The sequence below is a fragment of the Gymnodraco acuticeps genome, unplaced genomic scaffold, assembly GCF_902827175.1.
Source record: "Gymnodraco acuticeps unplaced genomic scaffold, fGymAcu1.1, whole genome shotgun sequence".
In the NCBI taxonomy this organism is placed as follows: Eukaryota; Metazoa; Chordata; class Actinopteri; order Perciformes; family Bathydraconidae; genus Gymnodraco; species Gymnodraco acuticeps.
The window spans coordinates 37,715-43,714 of NW_022991136.1; positions in this window are offsets into that span (position 1 = coordinate 37,715).

Consider the following 6,000-nt stretch of genomic DNA (forward strand, 5'->3'; position numbering starts at 1 on the left):
GACACGACTCCGGAAAGGGAATGAGTCCTAAAAGGACACGACTCCGGAAAGGGAATTAGTCCTAAAAGGACATGACTCCGGAAAGGGAATGAGTCCTAAAAGGACACGACTCCGGAAAGGGAATTAGTCCTAAAAGGACACGACTCCGGAAAGGGAATGAGTCCTAAAAGGACACGACTCCGGAAAGGGAATGAGTCCTAAAAGGACACGACTCCGGAAAGGGAATGAGTCCTAAAAGGACACGACTCCGGAAAGGGAATGAGTCCTAAAAGGACACGGACTCCGGAAAGGGAATTAGTCCTAAAAGGACACGACTCCGGAAAGGGAATGAGTCCTAAAAGGACACGACTCCGGAAAGGGAATGAGTCCTAAAAGGACACGACTCCGGAAAGGGAATGAGTCCTAAAAGGACACGACTCCGGAAAGGGAATGAGTCCTAAAGGACACGACTCCGGAAAGGGAATTAGTCCTAAAAGGACACGACTCCGGAAAGGGAATGAGTCCTAAAAGGACACGACTCCGGAAAGGGAATGAGTCCTAAAAGGACACGACTCCGGAAAGGGAATGAGTCCTAAAAGGACACGACTCCGGAAAGGGAATGAGTCCTAAAAGGACACTTGTTGTTCTAAATCTGAATATACTTAAGGTATATTTAAATATACAGCTAAAGCTACTTGGAAGATGTGAATTTGAAAAGAGTGTTGTGTGTGTTGGACATTTGTGTGAAAGGTTTTTTTCCTTCATTTTTCTGAATCTCGAAGGTTTTGTGATATTTTTCTTTAATTGTTTTTACATATTTTGCAAATGTGTGACAACTAAAAAGGCTACCAGATAAATAAAACACCACAGAGGTTAAATACACAGATTAACAGCAGGATGTTTCTGTGCAATTATTACAGACATTAGTATTTAAAGCTCTGCCGTTTCATCCTGATGATGGAAACTGAGCGCCATCGTGTGGACAGATCAGAAACTACACCTGCACAAGATTTCTGTCTAACATGGTTGACTTTAATGTATAGTATCAGATAAAGGATAACATGTTAATGTGAAAATACGAATAGATTATATTTATTGATCCTAAATCAGGAAACGGTTTTGTTTCCAAGGCATTGCACAAGAGCGATACATCAAAAATAAACAGAAATGTATAAAATAGAGATATTATCTTACAGTGTACAGAATGAGTTAGACCAGACTGCTAGTAATACAATACAAACAGGATCCTGTCTCCAAAGAAGACTAAGGTTTAAGCCACTAGAGGGCAGCAGAACTGTAAATACAATATTATAAATAATACATGAAGAGTGTGTGTGTGTGTGTGTGTGTGTGTGTGTGTGTGACCGACCTAAAGACACAAGATCATCAAAAGTGGAGCGGCTCATCAGCAGAATGAGGACACACTCTTGAAGATACAGACACACACTCACACACACTCACTTGAGAATACATTACTCATGTCTGTCTGTTTCGTGGCTCGTCGGTACGTTTTTGAATCAAGTGCAGACATTTTGTATTGTTATGAAATCTTTTGGCATTGTTCACATATTGTAAAGATATTTTCTTGAAATATTTCCCATATGTTTCAGACTCGTTTGGGGACATTTTAAGTGATCGTTGGTCATTGTATGTGTGTTTTCCAGACATTACTAAATGTGTGTGTTGGCTTCTTCAGAACCTGCCGCTCTGTACATTCAGGACGTTTCTATACACATAAGAAAAACATTGCTTCTAAGAGCCAGCACTGGATTATAACCTCCCTTTACCTGAAAGGCTTTTATTGTGAAGACCCACAGGTAAACTGGAGAATCAACAGAAACCAACATTTAAAAAGGACATTTGTTTATAAAGATAGATATATAAAGAAAATATGCCCTTTTTTTATATCTCGCTTCCTGCATGGTGCACATTGCGTTATAACTCTTCATGTTTCCCGTGACACGCAGACTGTGTGTGTGTGTGTGTGTGTGTGTGTGTGTGTGTGTGTGTGTGTGTGTGTGTGTGTGTGTGTGTGTGTGTGTGTGTGTGAGTCATCTCTGCTCAGAAGAGGCTCTTCAGAGGACAGATATCCACTCAGTAATCAGTGAGTGAGGACAGAGAGAACAATCTAAAGACAAGAGCTGCGAGACGCTCTCATATAATATCAGTTTCCAGTCTTTGGTCACACTGTAGAACTTGCAGAGGAGGAAAGATTACATTAACGTCACAGTTATACAGTTTTTCTGTCCGTGGGATGTGGAGTTAAAGCGAAATACACAATCTCAGACTCTCCAAGAAACGAAAGCTCATTCTGATCAGAAGTGTTTTCATTGATACTTTTCCAGGAAAGAGTCAAAGTTTAGTCATGAATCAATGAAGTGGTATCTGCGGGTCCCTGAAGGCATCATATCCCTGGTCCAATGGGATTCCTCCATTTGATTTTGGATGATTGCATTACGTTGATGATACTAACAAGTAGTGAAGCATGTATTCTATATTTATTTCGCTTCATTGTGAAACTAAAGTCAACATTTCTCAGTGCAAGCTATTTCACATGTTAAGCTGCGTTCATGTGCCCAGCGTTCAGATAAGAACTGTATTGATCCCAGCAGCATACTGCAAGCAAGGCATTGGAGGAATGACAAGACTAGAAATAAACAATCCAAAATGTAAACATCTCAAATAGCATTACAAAAGCAGGACATAGTTAAAGACACCAATAATAATATCCTGCTTTATATTTTGTTAATGTCCATTTGTATTTCCACATGTATATGTTTTACTTTTTTTAGTGTCATTTTATTTCTATTTGATATGTTTACAATTTGGATTGTTTATTTCTAGTCTTTTTTTATTGTCTGTCTGGGGCAACAAAGTATTTAGTCAGCCATCAAGTGTGCAAGTTCTCCCACTTAAAAAGATGAGAGGCCTGTAATGTTCAGCCTAGGTACACTTCAACTCTGAGAGACAGGATGGGGGGAAAGAATCCAGGAAATCACATTGTAGGATTTTTAATGAATTAATTGGTAAATTCCTCGGTAAAATAAGTATTTGGTCACCTACAAACAAACAAGATGTCTGGCTCTCACAGACCTGTAACTTCTTCTTTAAGAGCCTCCTCTGTCCTCCACTCGTTAACTGTATTAATGGCACCTGTTTGAACTCGTTATCAGTATAAAAGACACCTGTCCACAACCTCAAACAGTCACACTCCAAACTCCACTATGGCCAAGACCAAAGAGCTGTCAAAGGACACCAGAAACTAAATGGTAGACCTGCACCAGGCTGGGAAGACTGAATCTGCAATAGGTAAGCAGCTTGGTGTGAAGAAATCAACTGTGGGAGCAATTATTAGAAAATGGAAGACATACAAGACCACTGATAATCTCCCTCGATCTGGGGCTCCACGCAAGATCTCACCCCGTGGGGTCAGAATGATCACAAGAACGGTGAGCAAACATCCCAGAACCACACGGGGGGACCGAGTCAATGACCTGCAGAGAGCTGGGACCAAAGTAACAAAGGCTACCATCAGTAACACACTACGCCGCCAGGGACTCAAATCCTGCAGTGCCAGACGTGTCCCCCTGCTTAAGCCAGTACATGTCCAGGCCCGTCTGAAGTTTGCTAGAGAGCATTTAGATGATCCAGAAGAGGATTGGGAGAATGTCATATGGTCAGATGAAACCAAAATAGAACTGTTTGGTAAAAACTCAACTAGACGTGTTTGGAGGAGAAAGAATGCTGAGTTGCATCCAAAGAACACCTACTGTGAAACATGGGGGTGGAAACATCATGCTTTGGGGCTGTGTTTCTGCAAAGGGACCAGGACCACTGATCCGTGTGAAGGAAATAATGAATGGGGCCATGTATCGTGAGATTTTGAGTGACATAGGTCCTGGATGGATATCCTCGTGGATTCATCTTCTTCTTACAGACACATGCATTTCCTAACATTCGGTCTATACGCTGTAAAATGTATTATCTCTTCATTTTCCACACGGCATCTATTGCACGTCTGTCCGTCCTGGGAGAGGGATCCCTCCTCTGTTGCTCTCCCTGAGGTTTCTCCCATGTTCCCTTTAAACTGTGGGTTTTCTCTGGAAGTTTTTCCTTGTACGATGTGAGGGTCTAAGGACAGAGGGTCTAAGGACAGAGGGTCTAAGGACAGAGGGTGTCGTATTGTCATACTGATATTCTGTACACACTGTGAAGTCCACTGAGACAAATGTAACATTTGTGATATTGGGCTATAAATAAACATTGATTGATTGATTGACAACCTCCGTCCATCAGCAAGGGCATTGAAGATGAAACGTGGCTGGGTCTTTCAGCATGACAATGATCCCAAACACACCGCCCGGGCAACGAAGGAGTGGCTTCGTAAGAAGCATTTCAAGGTCCTGGAGTGGCCTAGCCAGTCTCCAGATCTCAACCCCATAGAAAATCTTTGGAGGGAGTTGAAAGTCCGTGTTGCCCTGCGACAGCCCCAAAACATCACTGCTCTAGAGGAGATCTGCATGGAGGAATGGGCCAAAATACCAGCAACAGTGTGTGAACACCTTGTGAAGACTTACAGAAAACCTTTGACCTCTGTCATTGCCAACAAAGGGTATATAACAAAGTATTGAGATGAACTTTTGTTATTTTTTTTCTCTCATTCCTGTCTCTCATAGTTGAAGTGTACCTAGGATGAAAATTACAGGCCTCTCTCATCTTTTTAAGTGGGAGAACTTGCACAATTGGTGGCTGACTAAATACTTTTTTGCCCCACTGTATGTCCTATGCCTTTTTATGCTGCTGCCCACAATGTACAACATGTTTTCTTTTTTATTCATTACTGTCGATTTTTATTTCTATGTAAATACTGCTATATTTTAAAAATGTTTTTCTAGATCTGTGTTTTTAATTCTCGTTTTACTTTTATGTACACCACAACATCAAGTCAAATTCCTCGAACGTGTCAACCTACCTCGTAATAAACCTGATTCTGATTCAACGCAAACATTTCCCAAATTAGGATCAAAAAGTAAATTCAAAACCTTTATTTATCCAGGTGAAATCCCATTGAGATCAATGATCTCTTTCTCAAGGGAGACCTGCAGCAGTAGGTTCCACATGAAGACATACAAACCAGAACAACGAAAGGACATCATACAGCAAAATGTACAGGGATTACAATTTACATATCTATCCACAAGTACAGGTACCAACAGCATCTGATTTGAGTAGCATCCAACTGAGCTTAAAAACATGTAGTGGCACCAGCTTGGTACTTTTCCATTCTTTTTGCAGACTGTTCCATGTTAGTGGAGCTGCACATCTGAAAGCTTTCTTCCCTAAGTCCAGGGGCGGTACTGAAGTGGGCCGGTCGGACGATGTGGGCCAGGGCTCGACATGAAATGGCCCGCTGGCCCGGAAGCACTATTTAGACACCCCGGGCTAACGTACTTTCCACTTGCCCGCTCGGGCCACTAAAAATATTGCTTTAAAAAAATTGCCTGTGGTATTTTGACTAGCAATTTAGTTAAATTGTTTCGTTTATCAACGCTACAATATAGCGTTCCGTGAGTCGGTTGTCGTTGTTGGGTGAAAAGCAAACAGCTGTTTGCTGCGGAGCGCAGCGCGAGCAGGCTCCCGTGAGAGGGAGCGGGAGCGCGCTCCTTCACTACAGACTATCGCACCACCTAACCAAAATGTTTTTAATACCAGCGGTAACCGGCCAAGCGCCGGGCAAAAAACTATCTTCAAATAAAAGAAAGTCACCGGAGGAGTTAAAGGAGAGTGACAGGGAGAGGAGAAGAAGAGGGAGAGAAAGTTTCAGCCAGCTTGATGGATGGAGTTGGCTTCTAGTGGTGCAGTGACGCGTCCTAAAACCCTTTTATAATCTATCATTAGATTTACGATTCGAAAATTATAAAAGTAGGGTAGACATGTGGAGATTATCCGGCTGAAGAAAACGTGCATTTATCAAACAGGTTTGTTTTCCACAGACCTTATTTCCAGCTATTTTCCAAAACC